Source organism: Pteropus medius, unplaced genomic scaffold (assembly GCF_902729225.1).
Source record: "Pteropus medius unplaced genomic scaffold, Ma_sr-lr_union100, whole genome shotgun sequence".
NCBI lineage: Eukaryota > Metazoa > Chordata > Mammalia > Chiroptera > Pteropodidae > Pteropus > Pteropus medius.
The window spans coordinates 656,458-670,682 of NW_024350921.1; positions in this window are offsets into that span (position 1 = coordinate 656,458).

The window sequence follows — 14,225 nt, forward strand, 5'->3', positions numbered from 1 at the left end:
TACAACCTCTTCCTTCCCTGGTTTTATTAAAACAAATGTGAGAGAGTCAAAGATTAGCATGCCACATAACTCGCAAATAATCGAGGGGCCAGTCTGGCGCTGCCTGATGCGTACAGCCTTGTCCTGCCCAGGGAGACAGATGGGGCTGTAATGTCACACATCTCCCTGCCTGGGGGTTTCCTTTGTTTCCTCGAGGTCTCCAGGAAGAGGGAGGTTGCTGAGATTTTTCTCATGCCCCCAAGAGGTCATAAGTACAGCTGGATGGCTGCTTTTCCTGAGGGAGGTCGGCATTTCAGACAGATACCCTGTTGGGACTGGGCAGCATGCTGGTTAGGAGCAGGCCTCATCCTGCTGGGTTTCTCACAGTTGCAGGGAAAACCCATCCTACCTTTATGTCCAGGTGTGGGTCCTGCCACTATGTGATCTGTAAAAGAATGGGCCCGTGCGGTAGAAACTGGGACACGTGATGGTGACTCTCTAACGTGGTGCACTCAATGACATATTCATACATGACCTCGTCACGGGCAAGATTTTGAGTTTCTCCTCTTGAATTTCTCTGCGCTGTCACAGAAATCCAGGACACCTAAGTGTCTTCTAAGAGTCCAAGTCATAATCTCCTTTTTAATTTTATGCACTTCATGCTTGGAGACCCTTCTAAAGAAGTAGATGCAGGTATTTCTACCATGTTTGTTTGTTTGTGTTGAAGCCATCATGGTGTGAATTGGATGTCACATGAGAGAGTGCTCATCCTGGAACCTGCCAGAAGTAAGGCCTTATCACATAGGACCAAACTTAGATGATGTTCACCAACAACAGATAATCAAGTTCAGCCATTGGAGAGCAGAATTTTTACCTACATAAAACTGAATGCGAAGCATCTGCATCAAAACAAGTGTTTTATAGTTTTATGCACTGCATGGTTTACTCATTCAATACATATTTATCAAGCACCATAATTTGAATAAGCACCTGTGTTACATGCTGAGATTATTGTGAAGCGTGAAGGAAGAGGGTCTAATTGTAGCTCAGATTCCCAAAGCAAGTTTGTTATAAGGAATTAATAAGACATGGCAGACTCCCCTCCATGCATGGAGGACCCTGAGGCACAGGACAGCATAGCACGGGCTCGGGGGAGAGTGAGAGGAACCCTTCCACGTGTGGACACGTAGGTCATCCCAAGTAGCAGCTCCAAACCTTGAGCTTGCATTGGGTCATCCAGAGTGCTAGGCTTGGTCCCTCAAGCTTCTGATGCGAGGTCTGTGTGGGGCCAGAGAACTTGCTTTTCTCACAAAAGTTCAGGTGATGCTGATGCTGCTGGTTTGGGCGCCACTGCTCTATAGAAATTGTTGGTCAAAATATGAAAATTAAGGTCATTGAAGAATATATAAGGTTAGCACAGGAATTTGAGCCAAATTCCAAGATCAGATAGAAGCGCAGAGAACTCCCAGAGGCTGTCACTTGCCCATACTTCTTAAGCCTCATTAGAAAGTTCCTTCATGAGAAGGAATTGGAGGCTGACACCTGAGTCCATTGTCATCCCTGTGGTTTATTTTGTAGATGGACATCTATTGATGGGATATATGCTTTGCTCTTGCAGTTGTGGGAGATACTAGAAAGGTTTGTATTGTTCTCATGGCAAGGCAGCCCGGCTGGGCAGCAGGAAGACAAATCTCCCGCCACGACTTCTGTGTAAGAGCCCAGGCCTCCTGGGGAAGTTTGGGGCAGGGGATAAGAGGGGTTCATTAGGGACTGAACTGTGTCCCTTCAAATTCATATGTTGAACTCCTAAGCCCAAGTGTGACTATATTTGGAGATATGACCTTTTTAGAGGAGCGTGAGGCCCTAATCCAATAGGGCTGGTGTCCTTATAAGAGGAAGAGACACCAAGAGTGCCCATAGAGAGAGGAAAGGCCGTGTGAGGACACTAGGAGAAGGTGGCCATCTGCAAGCTGAGGGGAGAGGTCTCAGGAATGACCCAATCTGTCAATACCTTGATTGTGGACTTCTAGCCTCCAGAACTATGAGAAAATCAGTTTCTGTTATTGAAGTCACTCAGTCTGTGGCCTTTGCATATGGCAGCCCGAGCAGAATAATACAGGAGGCAGCCAAGGTGAGAGGTGAAGCTGGGGAAGGGAAGGGTTTTGAAGGGGATTCTAAGTGGAGACTCGTTTGGCTCTCACCAGGTGACTCCCACCAGGTGACACGACCTACAAAGAGGTGACATGTCATGGGAAATAAACATGAAAAGCCGAGGTCACAGAAGGCAGAGCCAGAGATCCCCAAGTGGCTCCGCAGGTTGGCCACCCCATGGCTCCATGGGCAGACTTGAGACTTATCTCCTGTTTTCAGATGACACAAAAGCTCCGACAATTCTGGCACAAGTCTACAGAGAAAACACTTGAAAACTTCTTGACTTTTAGCCAGTGGTGGTATGGAGAGGATTGGATCTGATTTTTAAATAATAATGTGCCATTTCTTGCCCTGAATGTTGTGGAGTAAATTCAATCTATGTAATATATAAATAAATAATAAGCCAAGCCTTAACACTTAAGAAAATTTTATTATGAAAAAATTTTAATATATATAAATGATAAAAGGAATGGACCCCTATGTATTTGTCACCCTGCTTCAACTATTAACCATTTATAACTGTCTCTTTAATCCAGTCTCCCACCCCACTTGGTTCATGGATTATTTTGAAGCAGTCCCCAGACATTCTGCTTTTTATCCATAAGTATTTCAGTATCCATTTCCAAATCCACCAAACCATCATCATACCCAAAAAAGTAACAAACATTTTTTATTTCTTTAAATATCATCCAGTATTCAAATTCCTTTATTGTCTTATAAGTGATTTTTAACAGTATGTTTGAATTAGTATCTCTCTTAGTTTAACACACTGTAATTGGTTGATACACTTTTTTTTAAAGTCAGGGATATTGATACTCAAATGGCCAGTGGAGTCTCTGTAAGTTGGCTCCTGGGTGTTTTAGACATAGCTGTCATGGTCTTTGATAGTTTTGATTTCTGGTATTACAAGTTCTAGGCTCATTCTGTTTGTTCTCTGGACCTCTGGATTCCTTCAGTGGAAAGTGGCATTTTGTAACTATAATCTGGTTTTGATGGCATTTTCCCAATGAATAATGATGTTGGGCATCTTTTCATATGCTTTTTGGCCATTTGTATACCTTCTTTGGAGAATGTCCATTCAAGTCCTTTGCCCACTTTTTAATTGCTTTTGTTTTTTTATTGTTGAGTTTTAAGAGTTCTTTTCATATATGTGTGTGTGTGTGTGTGTGTGTGTGTGTGTGTGTGTGTGTGTGTGTGTGTGTATGAAATATGTTCTCTACAGTATATTCAGAATAATATATCTGGATATCATATTCTGGATAATATATTCCAGATAATATATCTTTTTCAGTTAGATGACTTGCAAATATTTTCTCCTTTTCTGCAGGTTATCTTTTCACATTTTCAATGCCCACAGATTTTTTATTTTGATGATGCCCAAATTATCTAATTTTTTTTCTGTTGCTATTGCTTTTGTTGTCATATCTAAAAATCTGTTACCAAATTCAACATTGTGAAGCTTTACCTTTATGTTTTTTCATAAGAATTTTATAGTTTTAGCTCAAAGCAAACCTTAAATTGCTGCAATGAGTTTTGGTCTTTTTCAATGAAGAAATGATTTTCTTTTAATAAGGGAAAATACATCATAAATTTATACTGAAATTCAGGATGAAAGGATTTTTTTTTAACCTCTTTGATCTTATCATCTCTATTTCCTTTCTTCCATCCTGAAAGTCCTCACTCCAGATAGCACCAAAAGTGCCTAAGAGTAATAATGTCAACACTATCACCAACGATGTGATCATTGAAAACAATTTAAGGTTTATTTGGAGGTTTTTGTTTTTGATTTTGTTTTTTGAGTGGTTATACCACCTTGATTTTTCGTTTTGCTTTGCATTTTTAGTGATTGCTTTTTGAATTTAACTTTGTTTTCTAATTATGTAAAATATTACCTTGTTCTTAAGTCAAGTCTACAAAATAAAGTCTATTCAGAGAATTCAAGCTCCCTTCCCTCCTCTACCCAATTTCCTTCTTTCCTTTATAAGTGACTATTTTTATATTTTATAAAAATTATTTTAGTTTTTGTTTTATTCTTCCATTAAACACACACACACACACACACACACACACGCATGTGTTTGTGTATTTTTATTTGCCTCTTGTGCACCTCACTTTTCTCCAGCTGGCTTTTTTCATTTAATAATTTATTCCAGCATTCCCTCTGTAGCTACATATAAAGATATTTTGCATTCCTTTCCCAAAACAGCTTTATTGAGATGTAATTTACATAGCATAAAAATCACCCATCTGAAAGTTACAGTTTGGTAAGTTTTAGCATATTTATACAATCATGCAACCACCACAGTCCATCACCCCAGAAAGCCCCCACCAATCCCCTGGCTCCACATCACCATTAGCAGCTGCATCATCGTTTATTCAGCCAGCCCCGGAGTCTTCAGTGAATAACCTTGTGCACACGTCTTGTTCGAATTTTTGCCAGATTCCCAGAAGAGTTTCTGAGTCAGATGATCAGTGAATATGTAATTTCTGTCAATAATGCCCAGTGCCCCCTCTGAAGGGCTTGTGCCCTTTTGCACTCCCACCAGTAACATATGAGAAAGTGTCTCTCCTCCACGGCCTCACCAACACAGTAGATGGTGAAACTTAGAAATTGTCTCTCAATATAGTTCTAATTTGAGTTCTTCTTACCGTAAAGAAGTTAAACATTTTTTCAAGAGTTTAAGATGCATTTGCATTTCTTTTTCTGTGCGATGTCTGCTTCTATCTCTTGCCCATTTCTCTCTCCTTTACTATTTTTAGAATCTCTTCGTATAGTTTTGTGTGTGTGTGTGTTATAAGTTGCAAATATTTTTCTCAGTGAGTTATACTTTTCCTTTTTCTAAAACTATATTTTTACACCAAGTAAGACATTTTACTTTTATGTGGTCAACAATCAATCTTTTCCCTTATTTCACCTGGACTTTGAGTTAGGAAAAGCTTTCCAATCCTGGTTATAGAGTAATTTGCTCATATTTGTTTCTTGTATTGGTACATTTTCTTTTCTTTTTTTTTTTTTTAACATTTCATTTTCTGACTTGTCTGGATTTATTCTGATGTGAAATGTGAGTAACATGTCTGCTTTCTATCTTTTTCCATATGGCTATCTTGATACCCCCAAACACATTTAAAACCCCAGCTTATCCCCACAGATTTAAGTTGACAACTTTATTATATACTGAATTTGTATATGTAATTGGAAATATTTATAGATTTTACGTTCTGTTCCATTCATCTAACTACTCATGCACAAATGCCACATTATTTTAATGATGCAGACTTTATAATTTGTTAAAATGCTTTTTTTCTTGATTTATCAACTTTATTAACTCTTTGTTAAGGAAAACAAGGCTTTGTCAAATTTACTCCTTGTTTCTATTCTCCTCCCCAGGGGTATCAGTCCTCTTTAGGCAAGGAGACTGGTTAGGCTTCAGAACCTTCACCAAAAAATTGCCAACTCACCTACTGGCTTATCATTTCTCTTGGTCTATCCCTCTGCCTTTGTCCAGCCACATAGAAAAGCAGAACCCTGGGTTCCTCTCAGAGAATGTGATCTTAACCTATCAGCTGCACAACTCTGGTCAAAATCCAGGCTAAGGAAAAATAATCTTAAGGAAAATCATCTAAAACAGCATTTCCCAAACTCTGCTCTGTGGAACACTAATTCCTCCAGATGTCGACGGGTCTTCACGGACAGCAGTTCCATGATTAACCAAAGGCTCAACTGTGTACTAAAGGGTCTGGGATGGAAAGTGTTCTAGAAACCAACCTGTTTAACTTGGTTTAAACTAGCCTTTCCCCACAGTCATTGACTCTGGAATCTTTACTGATGGTTTTTTACCAGAAGCACACGCAGGAAATTCACTTCTCCATTTGTCATCCAACACTATTGGAAAAAAATCATCTCTCATGATGCTTATTGTCCTAAACACTCCACAAAACAAGCGTCTTTCTGAGTTTTGCGGGGTGAGTGGGAACTCGGTGCTTTTCCCTTTCTGATGAGCAGAGCCATGTAACTTGTTCCCCTTTTTGCTCAGGGAAACTCTGAGTCAAACTTGATATTTAGTTTTCGTGAAGATACCAGTCTCTCTACGATTAACATATTTGCTTCCTTCCTCTTTCCATATTCTTATTGTTTTGATTTTGTTTAACCCTCTGTTACTACATCTTTGGCAAACGTTTTAGGTTTCTTTCTGTCACCACATATTTGACCTCTTTTACTTCATCTACCTATGGGCAGTGAACATACAATGCAATATATGTATGCTTTTCTATTGAAATGTATACCTGAAACTTACTGGATTTTGTTAACCAATGTCACCATAATAAAAATAAATTAATAAAAAAAAACCAGTCAAGGCTGAAACGTGTTTCAAAGGGAAAACATGGTTAAGAACACCTGACCAAACTATGATGTTTGATGTTGACAGACGATAATGTGATATCTATGATCATATAGATTCACAACACAATCATAGTCTAATCACACATTGTGACAAGTCCTCTAGACTTCAAATGATTTTTATGTGGGTTTCAATCTTAAGAAAATATTTCACTTTAAGAATAATCACTACCATGTTCTTGTGTCCTGGTGATATATTTGATGGCAAAAAGAAAAATGGGGGAATGTGGACTGTATTTAACTAAGAGAATAGTTTAGATGTATTTAATTTCAAAATGCAAACTCATCATCAGAGTGGGCTGACTGTTTCCCTGGGCTCCTCTTGAACATATTACCACATACAACAGATCCTGTGCTAGTCTTAAGAAACAACTTCAGTTGGCATTTTAAAGTGACAACACACAATCCCAGCTAATGAGAGAAGGGAAGGCAGGGGTGAGGGGGAGGATTCAGAGCTGAGGTCCTCCATAACGGCATTGGCGGTCCTTTCCCTTGAACTTTTCATTGACTTATAATTAAACCACTTTTCCTAGAACATGAAATTATGGGAAGCGGAGGAGGGACCTGAATGTCTGCTAATATAATACTAGCTAAATAAATTATGGAGGAATACTATAAAACCAGTAAGACTGAATTACACAAAAATATTTAACAACGGTGTTAATGCCACGTTAAGCACTTATGAATTTTTAATAATATGTAGTCTTTGGATTTTTATTTTAGTCAACATTGCTATTTCAGAGATACTGAAACAAAAAGCTAAAATTTGTTACTCTGAAGAAAAACAAATTTAAGTCCAAAAGATTTAAATAAATGACGCTAATTTGTAGATTTATACCTCTATTTTTATTAAGGCCTAAAACAGCCTTAAGACTTTTGGAGAACCCCATAGTATTTATTGAACAGTGCAGCCTACCAATGCTGTATACAGTATGTTTCAAATTTTGTCAAGCATAACCTATATGTCTATATACTCATAGGAAAAAAGTCTAGAGAATTATAATCATGCATATTTACAAAGCTATTTTCTCTATAGTGGGATTTGCGCCCCCTCCTTTTATTTTTGTCTATGTTTTCCCCACTTTCTACAGTCAACAAACATAGAATGTTTTATTTGGAAGGAATAGGAAAACCTTAAAAATGTCCGCAGTATAACAGGTCTAAGGAGATGTTCCTGGTTACCTGCCCTTTGTCCTTCCAAACTGAACTGATTTGGTCCAGGACCCCCGCACTGCCCACGCCACTCTGGCCGGGGCTTGATTGGGGGGAGGGCACCCCCTCGCCCGCAGGTGGGTGATCATGAATGGGTGTGTGGCTGACTCTGACAACAAGATTTGTGGGCAGATTTTCTGGAAATTTCTGAGTAAAGTGTCTTCTCTTATGAGCAAGAGCTGCAGGAAGAGACAACTGCTTTCTGTTCCTCTGAAATCTTGGCAACAGGTTGAGAGGCCTGGACCTGCTGCTGTCACGGGATGAAGCCGGCTGTCACAGAGAGCAGCAGGCGGGTGTCAGAAAGGTGACCGGGACCTCAGGGTCAGCCAGCGTGGGGCTGCTGGACTGCTGGCCACCCAGGTGGAAGACCACATACCCGTCTTCCTGTTCAAGCCAATTCAAAGTAAGATTTCTGTCTCTGTCATCCTCAAACATCTCAACAGACACAGGCTCCTTCTAAAATCCTTGCTGCTATTGTCCTTTGGACAAAGTTCTCTTTCTTCAGTCCAACCTGTCAGCTCCTGCAAGTGAGCAAGGCTCAGTTGATGTGAGGCCAGTAAGCAGATGGTGGCTCCCATTTTCCCTTCCTGGAAAATAGATTCTCTATCTGGAGCTTAAGCTTTTTCATGTGTTTTCTGAAGAAGGGTATTTATTTTTAAAGCACTGAGGGGAGGAGTAAGCTGGCCCAGAATCACTTTCTTTAAGTGAAACATCACTCTCTGAGCTTTCTCCTTTACACTGAAATCAGGCAGTGGGTGCTGTGGAATAGCAAACTCACATGTCCCCAGAGCCGGCAGGGGAGCATCATAGCAAGAAGGAGCTGGGGCAGACGTGCAGGGGACTGCGGCATACCAGGAGGTGGACTGTGACAGCACTTCCATGCAAGGTGGTGCCTGGCCAGCCATTCTGGGCTGCCCCAGGCCTGCTTATATTCGGACACCGCACCCCAGACACAGCCCAGCCAGTGAAGAGCCCACTGAGTCTCTTCCTTCGCTCCATCTGGACACCATGCTGTTAATGACGTTGCCTATGCTCTCACCGTGGGCTGGCTCTGAAGCTGGGTCGCCCCGAGTCCCTGAGGCTTTTTCCCTTTGGCTCCCTTCAAGCTCACCTTTCTCATCCTGTAGATGAACAAGTGAAGGAAAAACAATTGTCCTTCAAACGCCTAGCGGAACGTAGACCTGTGTCATAGTAAATCATCGATTATCCAAACAATAAGTTATTTTTATGCATATATTTTATTTCTTGTTTTGAATGTGTTGCATAAATGTCCAAGAGAGAGGCTCTTAGGTTAATGGCACTGGTACTTTGTAACTCTCAGTATGGGTACAGGCATGAGGTTTTTTTGTTTGCTTGCCTGTTTAGTCTTAAATGAAGGATTTGGTAAATTCTGTCTTGTTAGTTTAGGCCCATAATCCAAATTTATTAAAAATTTTCTTACCTCTGAGCCTGTCTTCTCCTAAATTAACTACTGTTTTGTGTCATTTGCATGTTTGAGAAATAATTTTTTTGTGGGGGGGACAGACCCCCAAACAAGCTTGCTTGGGGGAGAGTCAAGGGTAAAGCTCAGTGATATTCCCACAGAAGCCCCTTCCTCACTGTTCAGGTGATAAAAATCCAGCTGAGGGGCCTATCAGCAGGTCCACATCTCTTCCACTTGTCCAAAAAGAGGAAATAAATGACTTAATGCAATACCGCATGGACAGAACATGTGACAAATCCTGGAGCCCAGTCACAAGGCAAAGAAGTCAGTAAGTGCCCAGGCTGGGGTACAAGCATTTAATCTGTGTCAACTCCCTCGGACTCCAGCTGCCAGTTTAGAAGGAAGGTGTTCTTGCTTACAGAGGTGACCTAAATCTTTACAATGGAAATAAAATTTCCTAAATAATGTTTTGTCTATCTACTGTTTTTTTTTTAATATTTAATATTTAATTAATTAGGAGTTATTTTTGTATACTGCGAGATGGGGGATCAGCTTACTTTTTTCTCAGGTGATAGGGGGATGTGCCTGTACCTTCCTAAATATTTGGATAATATTTTAAATAGTAATTTAAAAATATTTCCATTTATATTCATAAAAAACATTGGTCTATCCTTCCCCTTTTGTCATTGTTATTATTATTATAAAGTTTTATGTTAAAGTAATGCTAGTTTTGTAAAATATATTGAGGATATTGCCACCTTTCTATAGTTTGACATAGGTTATATGACAGTAGAATTAACTGAGACCTGGGACTTACTTGTGAAACCATCTGGTCCCACGTACCCTTTTCAGTGATATAGTTTTAATTGCCTCTTCCAGGTCGTTTGTGGTCATTGATTTATTTGCAGTTTCTACTTCTTGGTTTACTTCTGGTAGTTTGGTATTTTGCAAGAAACCCATGGGGTTATTGGTGGTATTCTTTTACACCAGTCTCACCTGTACCTGTGTCTGCGATTATCTGACTTTTTCATTCTATTCATGCATGCTTTTGCTGTGTTTCTTTTTACCTTTATTGGTCTCACAAAGAGTTTGTATTATTAGTCTAGTCAACATTGCACTGGAATTTCTAGCCAGAGCAACCAGGCAAGAAAAGGATATAAAAAAAATCAAAACTGAAAAAAAAAAAAAAAAAGAAATAAAAGTATCTATGCTTGTAGATGATATAATCTCAGATGTAGAAAATTCTAAAGAAGCCACAAAAAAGTATTATAGCTAATAAACAAATTCAGCAAAGTAGCAGGATGCAAGATTAACATGTAAAAATCAATTGTATTTCTGTACATTAAAAGTGAATGATATAAATATGACATTAGAAGGAAATTGCACTTGCAATAGCATCAAAAAGAATAAAATATTTAGGAATAATTTTAACTAAGGAGATGCAAGACTTGTACACTGGAAATGACAAAACTTTGCTGAAAGAAGTTAATGCATACTTAAATTTAAAAAAGATATCCTGTACTCGTATTTTTAGGATGGCAATATGACTCAAATTGGTCTAAGGATTCAATGCTATCCCTACCAAAACCCCAGTGGCCTTTTTTTCTACAGGAATGGAAAAGCTAATCGTAAAATTGATATAGAAAGCAACAATCACCAAAACAACCTTGAAAAGATAAACAAAATCAAAGGACTCACACTTCCTGATTATAAATCTTACTGCAAAGCTACAATAATCAAAACAGTATGGTGATGGGATAAAGGGAGACATATAGAACATTAGACTAGAGTTGAGAGTCCAAGAATAAATTCATAGATCTTGGCTAATTGATTTTTTTTTCCCCCACGAGGCTGCCAATACCATTCAATGGTAAAAGAATCATCTCTTCAACAATTGGTGCTGAAACAAGTGGATCTGCGTTTACAAAAGAATGAAGTTGGAACCCTCTCTACTCCATATGATATCCAAAAAATTAACTCAAAATAAATCAAAGACCTAAATTTAAGAGCTAAAACTATAACACTCTTAGGAAAAAATATAAGAGTAAATCTTCATGACCTTGGATTTGGCAACAGATTCTTAGATATGACACAAAAAGCAACAGCAACAGAAAAAAATTAGATAATTTGGGCATCATCAAAATAAAAAAAAAATGTGGGCATCAAGAATGTGAAAAGACAACCTGCAGAAAAGGAGAAAATATTCGCAAGTCATCTAACTGAAAAGGGTATATTGTCTAGAATATATTATCCAGAATATATCGTAAAGAATATATATCCAGAACATATGAAAAGAACTCTTAAAACTCAACAATAGGGAAAAAAAAGCAATTAAAAAATGGGCAAAGGACTTAAATAGACATTTCTCCAAAGAAGGTATACGAATGGCCAAAAAGCACATGAAAAGATGCCCAGCATCATTAGTCATGAGGGAAATGCCATCAAAATCACAATGTGATGCCTTCCTTTTAGCCATGCTTTGAGGGTAATTCTACTAATGACAAACTCTTAATTTTCCTTAGTCTGAGGATTTACTGGGGCATGTCTCTTTCCAGAGAAGTCTTCTCTGTGACTCACGGAATCTTCTCATTCCACACACTCAAATCTTTTATCAGATCAGGGAAGTGACCTTCCACTGTCTGTGCAGCGTCTCACTCCTGACTGCTTCTTTTCCTCCTTCGGGAACTTCCTGCGTCAATTTGTTTCCCTTCATGATTTCCTTCTGTGTTTGGGTTCCACCGTTTGACCTACTCCTTCCACTGAATTTTCCACAGAGCCATTGGTAGCCAGCTCGCCTCCTCCAGGTCTCAACAGTGACTGCAATGGTGACTCATTCAAATTGTGTACTGAATTTTTGGCTTGAAAAAATTTTTTTTAAGTTCTAAGGTATCTTTTTTGTACTGTTCTTGAAGACCTTGAAGTGCTCTTATTTCTTTTTCATCCAAGAGGAAGGGTAGTATAGTGTGGATTCTGGAGCCAGACAAACCACCTGGGTTCAAATCCTAGCTCAACCTCTTATCAGCCACATAACCTTTGGCAAGTTGCTTAACCTCTCTGTGCCTCCATTCACCTGTCTGTAAAATCGGTAGAGGAATAATGGAGTTGTTACGCCAAAAGCTATACATTCTTCACTAGCTCAATGTCATGCATCTTGCTCACCGACCGGGTCCCATCTTTCCAGCGGACCCCTCTGCTCTCGCAGCCCTGACTATCTTTGGCCTCACTCGTCTTCACTCCACCTGAAGCTCCTACCCGGGCTTCAGGATTCCCGTAAGAAATGAACCCCTCCTTGCATGCACCTTTCCTTCCCCTGTTCCCTCTTACTTTTAACTTGCTTTACAGAATCACTAGTCTGTATGAATCACTGGTTAATATGAAATACTCCCCCCTTGCACCCATGCATTTGACTAGAAAAAGAGACATTCGAGCTGAATGCTGTCCCTCTAGATTCTATCCCCAGACCTCATGGGCCCTTTGCTGTACCTGGCATTCATTTGCACTACGTTTTCCCAACTCTCTCCTGCCCTCCCTTCTCACTTCCACTGTAATAGTCCCCAGTGGGGACGCTTTCGCTTCAGTGGAAGCTGGTGAATGAGGTAGGGTGGTTTGTCAGAGTTCAACTCTGGAGCTCTTCTAACATCTCGTGCAGTTTGATTTTGCTGTGAAATCTTGAAAGGGCTCAAGATTAGCAGAATGCTAAATCCCTCTTTGGACTTAGTTGTTTAATTTAAACAAGAAAAAACATTTTGAAAATTTCTGTGCCAGGACAATAATCCAGACCAGATTCATCCTGGTGACGGACCACAGTGTCAGCCTCTGGGTTGCATTTGAGGATCTCGGGGAAAGGTTTCAAGGGACCTATGTGGGGAGCAAAATTGACAAGTGGTTGGGTACCCAGCCCCACCAGGAAGAACAACCAGAAGTTCAAGTTAAATGAGCTACTCCATGCAAATTCTCCAGTGAGTGGAATGTGTCTACAGGAAATAGAGTTTGGGGCTAAAATATTTCTCTCACTCTCTCTCTGGGAAAGGAAAGTCAAGTCTCGAAATATCTAGACTTCTCAAAACTGTTAGGTCATGCTCATTGCTAAACGCATTTTTACGGTGGGATTTTTTCTTGTATTCCTTACTGTTTCCTAGAATTCCTCCGGCAGCCAGACCACTCCCTGTTGGAAGGGGATTCCCTGTGTATTCACACCCTTTGGTGTCTGGGAAGTGGTGTCTGGGAAGTGGCGCCTGAGTAGGAAACAACAGCTGGACCACCTCAGGCAGAACTTTCCAGGAGGTTATGAGAAGCAGGATCCCAGGGGCAATCTCAGTCAGCCTGAGGGTTACTCACAAGAGGTGTCATACCTGACTTTGGTGCTACTTCTGCCCAGTGAACCCTTGGAGTGAGCAAAAGCCCCTAGCTCAACACAGCAGAGTGCAAGGAGAAACCGGGTTGGCTTGGCAAAGGGAGGCAAGTGTAGTGTCACGGGTGGAGCCCTCTCCCATATTTGCCATTGCCATCAGTGGGGTCACTTCATAGGAAACTGTTTGCCTGGGCAGTTATAGAGGCAGAATCATATGTGTATCCATGGGCAGCAGTGGACAAGTGCGTCCTTTCTCTTTTGACCCATGCCAGGATCTCTCAGGCATGAGTCCAATCTCAGTGACCAGGAAGCAAACATAGAGAGGATCAGAGGGTCATGTGTCTCTCAACAACTGCCAGCTGCCAGATCCCAATGTGCCCAGGAGGCAGAGGCGAGAACCTGCATCAGGGCATCAGGAGGGGCGTGGGAAGAAATCCTTCTCTTTGGACGTTCTCTGGAAGAAAGCAATGCCATTCTGGGCTGTTTGAGAAATGAACACTTAGGAGGCCTTTCTCACCCCCAGGCGGCTTAAAAAAAGCGCTTGCCTGACTCCAATGCAGTTGTTAAGGCAATTTCCGCTGCAGTCAGAGATGAGGACAACCAGGCTCCCTCCGTGCTTGTGAGGCACAGGGACAGAGGGGACGTCTTTCCAACCTGCCAGGCACCGTGAGTGGGAAGATGGAATGGAGGCAGGAGATGGACACACCAGG